At 40.5% G+C, this 11,118-nt stretch overlaps 1 protein-coding gene across 4 annotated transcripts in view; it reads left to right on the top strand.

The window, feature by feature from the left end:
- ninaC (STKc_myosinIII_N_like and MYSc_Myo21 domain-containing protein ninaC) overlaps positions 1-11,118 on the top strand; it is a 2,219,740-nt gene that overhangs the window by 95,255 nt on the left and 2,113,367 nt on the right. The window lies entirely within an intron of this gene.

An 11,118-nucleotide genomic window follows, 5' to 3' on the forward strand; every position in this document is an offset into this window, starting at 1 on the left:
CTTTCTATACGTTGTCGGAGTTTCGTTCCAGGACCACAAAATTGATATCCAGGTAAATGAAGCTCAATAGGTAAAGAATTAATCAAACTATTTACAAAACCCTGGCCAGCCTTTTTACGTATTCGTCCCATTAAGTGTTTGTTTTCTTCTTCTTCTTCTCAATAATAATGAGAGTGAGTGTGGGCGAGTTATAATTAAATGGTGATTTTATTATAAAAGCGATTGTTTATATTATTATAAATCCAGTAAACAAAATGAAAGTTGTTAAACAACGTCTCCAACTTAAGGTTAATAATGCCGACAATTGTATAAATGTTAAAAATGTTGCCAGACATAGTCCCCTTTTACCAAATTCCATACGAGCGCTGATTGTGGGACCGTCAAGTTGTGGAAAAACTAATCTTATGCTCAGTTTAATTGAAAGCCCAAACGGGCTTAATTTCCGAAATATATACATTTATTCAAAATCATTATATCAACCAAAATATATATATCTAAAAAGGCTTATTGAGCCGATAAAAGGAATAAATCTTTATACATTTAAAGAAAATGTTGATGGCATCAAACCCGCTGAAGGTAAACCAGACTCAATTCTTATATTCGATGATGTAATATGTGGAAAACAAAGTACAATACGAGATTAGTTTTGTATGGGTCGTCATAAGAACATTGATTCTTTCTATTTATGTCAAACTTATACAAAAATTCCTAAACACTTAATTCGTCATAATGCAAACATGATTATTGTGTTCAAACAAGATGAAATGAATCCTAAGCATATCTATAATGATCATGTTATCGGAGATATGTCATACAAAACATTTTTTAAAAATTTTTATAGAGTCTTGGAGAAATGAATACGGTTTTGTTGTTATAAGTAAAGATGATCCCATAAATAAAGGTCGATATCGAAAGGGTTTCGATAATTTTATACAACTATAAAAGATCTATAAAAGACATATACCACATCAGATTCTTATCAGATACACAGCTGATAGGTAACAGATTTACCAAAATCATGTCAAATAATCATATAACTGTATTAGCAAATCTTGTTAAGATCAGGAAAGTATTAAAAGAAAAACTTAAAATAATGAAATGGGGAGAATTGGATAGAATCAACTTGTTGGAGGATACATTTAAACCCATTTCGAAACCATTAAATGAATTAGTTGATAATTTGAAAAACGCTAGTAATAAAAACAATGTTATCAATTATAATGGTGATGATGATGATGATGATGAAATTTGACAGGTGGACAGTGCAAAAGAAAGTAAAGATATAGAATTTGATACATTGCCAACCGTTGAAAATTATGTGAATGATAATGATTTTGATAGTAAAACAAACATTTATTCGAACGATGCAGATTTAGAATATTCTACAGATAGTTCTCGGAAAGAAAATGTTGAGAGGCAAGCGATGAAGAAACCTACAAAAAAGAAGCGAAAGCCTATTGATATTATTAATGAGCAATGTTTTAATAAAAAACAAAAACCAGATAATTTTGTTAGCGTTAGACGAAAAATAAATTTCATGAATGACTGTGAAAGATCAGCTTCGTATATTCTAAGTAAACCTCATGATGACGAATTAATAAAAAGAGCTGTACAACGCAATGTAATGAAAACTGAATCAGATATCGACAGAAAACCTGAAAAGTGAAAATCTGGTGATATCCTTAATGAGCAATGTTTTGATAAAACCCAAAAATTATATAATGTTATCGGCGTTAAAGAAAAAATAAATTATATGAATAATTGTAAACGACCAGCCGCGCATATTCCCAGCAAACTACATGATGAACAATTACTAAACAAGGCTGTAGAAAGTCAAAATCAAGCTGAAACTTTAAATGATAATACTACTCTAACTGAACGTAACATTTTGAAAGAATCAAAGAAGATCCTAATATGCGGGAAAGACATAAACCTGTAAAACGTCAGAGTAAAAATCAACTAAATGAAGATTATAAACGGGTTAGTCCAGATAGTCAAATTAAGGGGACAAAATCGTATAAATATTTACATATTATCAGGAAAATATTCAATTATGATCCACACTCGTTCATAAGGGGTAGAGGTTTATTGAAATCAATCGGTTGTCGTGAAAATATTTATCAATATTGGGATAATCCTAATGAGTTGGTGGACAGATTGAGGTTGCTTATATCTTCAACAAGTGCTGGTCATAACAAACATCAAAACGACATTATATCAATTATTGAAGAGTTGCGAGAAGCAAATATTATTAAATAATATAGTATAAATAAACTTGGGCATTCCTCATTTGGTAATAGTCGGTCGAAAACGAAAACAATGCTAGACCGAAATAAAAACCTTAATTTAAACAAGAAAAGAATAATTAACCTAGCTGCTCCTATAGAAGACGATGATGCCATTTTGAAAGTATTCTTTTTCGAAGAGTTAAATAAGATAAAAACTAAATTAGAACATCAAATCAGAGAAATAAATACAATCCTGAATAATAGTATTTGAAAATGATGTATCGATTCTTGAGGAATTAATACATCGGTGAATAAAAAGGCAATGTGGGGAGGAATTAAGTAATATAAACAATTATTTATCTATTATTGAGGATTATTTGATGCGTTTCGTTGTGTTGAAAGAACATCCCACGGAAAAAGATGTAGAAGTGCTAAAAATAAAGTTCCCTACTATAAAAGCATTAACAAAATGGATAACAAAAGAGCTATTGTAGAAGAATTACATAAATAAGGTAGAAAAATTTTAAACGAAGATGTGTTATTGTTTAGGCCCAACGCCTAACTTTTACCTGATTGACGGCGCCCCTCCCTAATATTTTAATAATATTTCCAGCCACCCACACTCACGCCACATTTGTGTGCATGCATGCACATGCATACGTTTCATACACATGCACGTGTGTGTGTGTGCAGGTTGTCAGCACCCATGCACGTATACGTAAGGGTGGTTGTATGTGTGGCTCTTCCCCTCCTTAATACCGGAGAACTTTTTCGCGGCTTAGCGGTTGTCATCAACGGCACAACCGGCCTTTTTTTCGATCGACCGCCAACCAGCACACATCGCCGAGTATCACCGTCATCATTTTTACACTCAAAGGTAATATTGTATCCTTGTATACATATATTTTCCTATACTCTAATTAAAAACACTATTATAACGAGGAAATCCTCTTTGCGTTTTGTTCTTTTACTTTCTTTCGAGAGCACTATCAACCCGAAATCGACCCGTGTGCGCCTACCCACTGCCGGTTCCAGACGCACTCAGGCCGAACATTGGTCCTTACTCACCGAAAAAAGGAACTAAAAGCCTAAAATTACAGTCCACTGCACCAGAGAATCTACCTGCACAGCACAATTTATCCAACTCATAAACTTTTGCCGAAGGATTTTGCCTATTACAAAATTTTGCACGAATTGCCACAAAAAAAAAAAAATCATCAAAGGTTTATTTGCCACAGCATATCCCAGCAGAACCACCAAAAAGCTGGACGTTTATACTATACACGACATTAGCAGCCACCGGAGCCACAGCCATCACATCAATTCCTCCAGCCACTTTTTTTTCGTTTAAGTGATTATTAGTGACAAATAAAGATAAATACCCGTGTCGTGCGCGAAAAATTTAAATCGAAAAGGAGTGTAAAAAAGTGAAGTTATTTAGTGAGCACCATTTTTTTCTTTCCAATTTCAAAAATTCAATCACTTGGTTTGTTAATTTTTAGTTCGATCCTTGTGATTATCTGGTTTATCCCCTCACCAGTGGTAAGGTTTTCCAGACATAACACAAGGAAGAGGTTAAACTAACCTCACTTTCCGCATGATACCGAATAAGTCTTTGTTGTTGTTGTTTGCACATCACAAACACATTAATTTCAATTTAATTAATCAGGCGCTCACTTCTTGTAAAACATTTATTTCTTTCTTCACTTTCTTCCGGTTATTTTCGATTTTCATTAGCAATACCGCACGCACTTTTCATTTGTTCACAATACACCCAATTAACTGTGGAGGTGGCGAGTGGTCCCCCTTTTTGTTGTTGCTACTGAGACAGAAAAGTCCAAAAATAAACCCTTCTTGTTGTCGCTGTTGGGACAAAAGTTTGAAAAATAAACCTCCGTTTTTGTCGCTACCGAGACAAAAAGTCTGTAAAATAAACCTCTGGTGTTGCCGCTACCGAGACAAAAAGTCTGCAATATAAAAATAAATAATAAAGCGTCGAGTTTCAATAGTGTTTATTTACTGGGCAGGTATTTTTTACTCTAAAGCGTTCTATTTCTCTATTCGACAATTTTCTCGTTAATAAACGTAAATAAAACAATGGAAACCTACATCCGTTTAGCAGAATCAATCGCAGAGTTTGATAAAGATTACAGCCTTATTCCGGAGAGCGACCATAGCAAACACACCCTTGCAATACAGCAGGAAGAGTTGCGGCTCTTGTGGAAGAAGGTAAAGTTTGCGTTTGATTCGCTATTGGGATCTGATGAGGTGTCAGCGGATGACCTTATGGCGATCAGAAAGAAGCAAAAGGCAGCATACGCAATCTACGTGCGATGTTCAGCGTCTATATCCGCTGAGGCAGAAAAATACAAGAAGGATGAAAAGAACGTCAACCCTGAGCAAGAACCGAATGGGCATAAAATTCGCCTCCCTGCTTGCGACACGGAAGTTTTTAAAGGGGATTATCTGTCTTGGCCAACTTTTCGCGACCTGTTCACGGCAATATATATAAACAATTCTAGTTTGAAAGGGGTGGAAAAGTTATTCCATCTCAACAACAAAACGCAGGGCGAAGCAAAAGATATCGTAAAAAAATGCCCTCTCACAAATGAAGGTTTCGAGATGGCCTGGAAAAACTTGTGTGAAAGATACGAAAACAAACGTATCTTAGTTAACACACAACTACAAATTTTATTTAACTTAAAAAAGGTAGAAAGTGAGTGTGGCAGTTCAATAAAAAAGCTGCAAAATGATATAAATAATTGTATTTCGTCCCTCAAATGCCACAAAATTAACACTTCCAATTTGGATGCAATCCTGACTTATCTCTGCTCAACCAAGCTACCAGAGAGCACGTTGGCTCTATGGGAGCAAAGTATAGATCATAAAATGGACATATCCAAGTGGGAGGATATGGACAAGTTCCTGTCTAATCGGTTCAGACAATCGTCAGAAACCCCTACGAAAAGACTTGGTGCTTTTCAAACGAAAGTACCCAAGCAAACAATAAAATCAATTTGTAAAATGTGTAAATCCCCTGAACACAGATTACGCAACTGTTCACGCTTCTGCGAGTTAACCCCAGTAGAAAGGATTAAATTTATAAAATCCACAAGTGGCTGTCTGAATTGCTTATCCCCAGGACACACCGTGACGAAGTGCACCAGTTCCTACAACTGTTCCAAATGCCACTCTCGTCACCACACGCTCCTGCATGCGGATACATCTCAGCACACGGCTGTACGCAATCCTTTCAAAGATGCGGATAATATCCCAACAACTTCGGCTCAGGCGCGACAATCTGCGAACCAGAATGTAAAATCCTGTCATGCCAATTCCAGCACAGGCGTGCTCTTAGGAACTGCTCGCGTACACATTCGCCATAATGGTACCGACTTCTCCGCACGGGCATTAATTGATTCAGGGTCTGAATGTTCCTTTATAACTGAAAGACTGAAACGCAGAATCAATTTGCCAGCGAGAAAAATGCATGCCCAAGTTGCAGGCATCACAAATTCGGTGTCAGCTCAGGTGAAAGAGGCATCCAAAATTGAATTACGTTCACCAGTGGATGCCTGCTTCAGCCTGACTACACCCGTTCTAGTCCTAGCCAAACTCACTGGGAATCTTCCATCCTGCCATATCAACGCCATGACTATGCAGGCATTCCCAGACTTGGTTTTGGCAGACAAAAGGTTCTACATCAACGAAGACGTAGACCTCATACTTGGAGGAGACATATATCCCCAAATTATACTGAGCAGTCTGAAAAAGAATGTACTAAATACACTTTTGGCCCAAGAGTTAGGGAAAGAGTATGTTCGGGTGTTATCCGAATACGAAACGCTTGGACATATGAGAAAAATCAAAAACAATATTCCATCCGACGATTCCGATAGTTATTTCCTGCCCCACCACGCCGTTGTAAAAGCGGAAAGTACCACTACCAAAGTGCGCGTCGTCTTCAACGCGTCAAGTCCGACAGCAAATGGCATTAGTCTAAAAGACATACTCCACCCAGGTCCAGTACTCCAAGCAGACTTGCCTATTTTAATTCTACTTTGGAGACTGTACCGCTTTGTCCTTAATAGTGACATAGAAAAGATGTATAGGCAAATTTGGGTGACCGATAATCACGCCAAATTTAAAAGAATTGTCCACCGAACATCCCCCAACGAACCCATCAGTCTTTACGAACTAAAGACTGTCACATTTGGTGTAAACTGCGCCCCCTACCTTGCGATACGGTCACTTCTACAATTGGCTGATGATGTAGAAAATACGCACCCAATAGCATCGGGTATATTACGAGAAAGTATGTATGTCTACGACGTTTTATCTGGAGGACATACAATAGCGTCAACCATCAGAGCAAGAAACGAGATTCGCGAAGCATTACACTCAGCTGGCTTTCCATTACGCAAGTGGACATCAAATTGTGAGGAAATCCTTCAGGACATCCCCAAAACGGATTTGCTCAGCGAGGACTTCCTAGCGTTTGAAGAGGCTAGCTCGGTGAAGGCACTCGGAATACGATGGAACGCGCACTCAGACATGTTTTACTTTACAGCAGGATTTTTAGGGAATGGCGAGAACACCACCAAACGCGCAATCCTATCCGCTATAGCCAAACTTTTCGACCCTTTAGGCTGGCTTGCACCAATGGTCATAGTGGCAAAAATACTAATGCAGAATATCTGGTTAGAGGGCACCGGGTGGGACGAGCCTGTCTCCCCAACTACCTTAGAACGGTGGGAAAATTTCACCCAACACTATAACGAAATAGATAACATTAGGATACCGCGATGGGTAAATTTTACGCCCGAGGACGACATCGAAATACAAGGTTTTTGCGATGCATCGGAAAAGGCATATGCAGCAGCAATCTACATGCGCGTGAAAAGAGACGATCAGGTTTTCATATACTTACTTTTAGCGAAAACCAGAGTAGCTCCAGTGAAAACCATTTCGCTACCACGTTTAGAACTATGCGGCGCTGTGCTGCTTGCAGAAATCATGGAATCAATATTCCGAAACATTCATCTGGGACCAGCAAAAGTTCACCTCTGGACGGATTCAACCATCGTACTCGCATGGATAAGAAAGCCGCCCTGTTCCTGGTCAACCTTCGTCGCACAGCGAATCACTAAGATCATCGATATGGTCGGTAGCAAGGACTGGCTTCACGTGGACTCGGAATCTAATCCAGCGGATCTAGGAAGCAGAGGACTACTTGCATCAGAGTTGGTCAACAATTCGTTGTGGTGGCAGGGACCTTCTTGGCTGCAAGAAGACAATTCCCACTGGCCTGCACAAGAGCCCGACTATAAAACGTCCGTTGAGGAGAAGAGGGCACAAACATATGCCACGACAAGGGTAGATCAGGTAGATATTCTCGACCGATTCTCAAATTTACCCATGGCTTTAAAGGTTCTATCCTATGTTAGGAGATTTTATAAACGAACTCACCCAAAAACTAAAGCAATGTCCCACGAAAGGTCGTGTATAACCTCAGCCGATGAGATTAAGGCAACGACTCAAGCATTAATACGAGTCTGCCAGAAACAATTTTACGGGACAGAATATTTAAAATTGAAAAATAGGGAACCTATCGATCGAAAGAGTGAAATACTGTCACTCAACCCATATATCGACAAAGATGATATTATTAGAACAGGGGGCGTCTAGGGGCTTCAAAAGACATGTCATACAAGGAGCGGCATCCGATCATCTTGCCTTACAATTGTAGGCTGTCTCGCCTTACAGTTGTGATGGCTCATCATGACTCCCTTCATGGCGAGAACCAGCTCATGCTCCGTCTTATTCGAACCCAATATTGGATTCCGAACGTCAAGACAATGATCAGAGCCGTCATCCACAATTGCAAAACCTGCATTATTCACCGAAAGCAGGCTCAGTCCCAACTTATGGGGACCCTTCCATGCGAACGGACTACTTTTACCCGCGCGTTCACCAATACCGGGGTAGACTTTGCGGGGCCTTTCGACATCAAAAGCTACCGCGGTAGGGGATGTCGACTGTCAAAAGGCTACGTATGCCTTTTCGTCTGTTTCTCCACGAAGGCCACCCATTTAGAAGCCACTAGTGACCTTAGTACCCCATGCTTCCTCGCGGCTTTTTCGCGTTTTATCGCGAAAAGAGGATGTCCGAAGAACATCTACTCCGACAATGGTACGAACTTTGTCGGAGCTTCCAGATGTCTACGATCGGAATTCAAAGCCTTCCTGGCAGAAAGCTGAGACAAAACAGTCTCCAAGTATAGCCATCAAGCGTTAACTTGGCATTTTATTCCAGCCGGTGCTCCACATATGGGCGGCTTGTGGGAGGCGGGAATGAAGAGCTTCAAAAGCCACTTCAAAAAGATCGCGTCTCCCCATAAGTACACCATAGAGGAGTTCCAAACCCTTTTGTGCCGGATTGAGGCGTGCCTCAACTCGCGCCCACTCAGTCCAGGGTCGAATGACCCAACGGATCTGGAACCATTAACCCCCGGACATTTCCTAACGGGCAGCTACCTACTGGCTCCGCCAGAACCAGATGCCAGTGAGAGCTCTGCCTCGATGATCAATCGATGGCAGAAACTCAAAGTCCTCCACCACACTTTCTGTAAACGATGGAAGGTGGAATATCTATCCGAACTTCAAAAACGAGTGAAGTGAAGCATCCCAAAGAAAATATAAAAGTGGGAGACCTCGCTGTCCTCAAAGAGGACAACTTATTTCCCAACGAATGGAGGTTAGGTAGAGTGGTCAACGTACACCCCGGCGAAGATAACCGAGTACGTGTAGTCGACCTCCTAACCGAGAAGGGTCAAGTCAGACGACCTTTGGTCAAACTGATCCCTCTTCCTACGGAGATAGATTGTGAGAGGCCACGGGTTCCTCTTAACAATTCTTCCGTTCCTCCATATCCCTCCTTTCAGAAAAATCAACCCAATCTCTATTTCCCCCGACCTCCTAAAATCAGAGGCCCACGGTTGGTGATAGCATGGAAAGCATATTAAGGAACCCTCGTCTTCGTGTCTCTCTGTCCCTAAGTCTGCGTTTCTCCCTAGCCATATATTATAATCAACCCCCCGGTCTCGTGATGGTGCGAGTCTACCGGAGGGGAATCGTGAATCGTACTACGCGATGGCAATGGGGAAAGGAAGCGCGGGACATAAAGACGCGTTCAACCACGCGTCGTGATGCCCCGATATCCCTAAGCTTGTGTCTCTCCCGAGGCCCTAATTATACTCAACCCCCCGGTCTCGTGATGGTGCGAGTCTACCGAGGGGCGATCCTACATCTTCTTTTTTTGTTCTTTACCCCCGGTCTCGTGTCGAGTCTACCGGAGGTAATCCTACACCTTGCTACTGGTGGGCAATGGAGAGAGGGAGGGAGAGGCACGAGGATGCATGAGAGCTTATCAAAAGCTCGTAAAACCAAAAGGCACAACTCAGTGCTTCATGAAGACACTAACCGCGGGCCCCTTGAAGAAACCGTCCCACAAGTCACTCGCTCACCCAGAGCGAAGACACCAGAAAACACCCAAATTCACTCACTCCTCAGAGCGAGGACAACACCAAACCCAAATTCACTCGCTCCCCCAGAGCGAGGACACCAGAAAAGCCTACCGCAGAAGGGGAACCCATCTGCCACAGAAAGCCAAGGCATTCGGCCTAGTAAGTTTTTAAACAAATTTCAAAAAGCCAACGCAAATTTCACTCGTTCACCCGAAACGAGGCCATCCAACAATCCTAACGCATATCCGCTATCTGCTACAGAACCTAAAGACATGCGACCCAATATATTATAAATTTTCAAAAGAACATCCCACAATTCACTCGCTCACCCCGAGCGAGGTCACCATAACCCTCATGCAGATTTGCATCTGCCACAGAACATCCAGACCAAGCCGTTGCATACTGTAATTGACGTTTACGGAATTGTTCCGATAGGAATACGATAGAGAAACGTGAATACGCCACATCATATAATCGACACTTACACGATTTGGTGTACGTTCCAACAATGGACCTAAAGCATCGAAGAAACTAGGCACTGATAGATTAACAGGTTCACCTTCTGTTACTTGGGTTTTGGAAGGCGATAAAGCGTTTGTGTACTCCAACCATTGCACATAGGGATAGGTTTCTTGTAACTGGTTTATGGCGCCGAAATTATAGAGCTCATCGGTGTTGCGACATTTTTTCAGCAGGCCCGGAGATGTTGGTCAATGCGTTTTCGAAATCAATCGATTCACGTAGCTCCTTCGCTGCACGTTCCTTATTAGCACAAAATAGTATAGCAATATCCACATGTAATCCAGATAAGTTTGATTTAACAAATCGTTGGACATACTCAGATGATGTTTCGGCGGCACCCAATAAAACTTCAAATATCCCCAATGAATTTTTGTTGACAATAAAAAGGGAGGAACGCGTTGATTCTATGCGCTTTTCATCCGAGTATCGCAAGGACATACCTTGTTCGATACTAAAATATTATCAAAGTTTGCTGATAAGCCTAAAAATTCACAACGTTTCTCTGCTTATAAATACCATTGGTCCTGCATTTTCGTAAGTTTTTTTTATTGCATATTTCGTTTGCCATTTTGATGTCTTTTGGTTGAGACCTAATCAAACCCACTAAACATCGAACAAATATTTCTCCAACCTTAGAAAAATTTGAAAGAATTTACAGTTCTCAAATCTATATCCAACATATTTCTCCTTTGATATCCCACATTAGATATTGAGTTCAGATGAAATTGAGAATATAAATTTTCTCGATGACTGTACCAACAAGGCCAAAAGCTTTTTATTGTACAGAAGTAACTAAACAAGAGGTGGGTAGCATTGATCAAACTTTATAAATTAAAAATCATT

This window comes from Eurosta solidaginis, chromosome 2, assembly GCF_040869045.1.
Source record: "Eurosta solidaginis isolate ZX-2024a chromosome 2, ASM4086904v1, whole genome shotgun sequence".
NCBI lineage: Eukaryota > Metazoa > Arthropoda > Insecta > Diptera > Tephritidae > Eurosta > Eurosta solidaginis.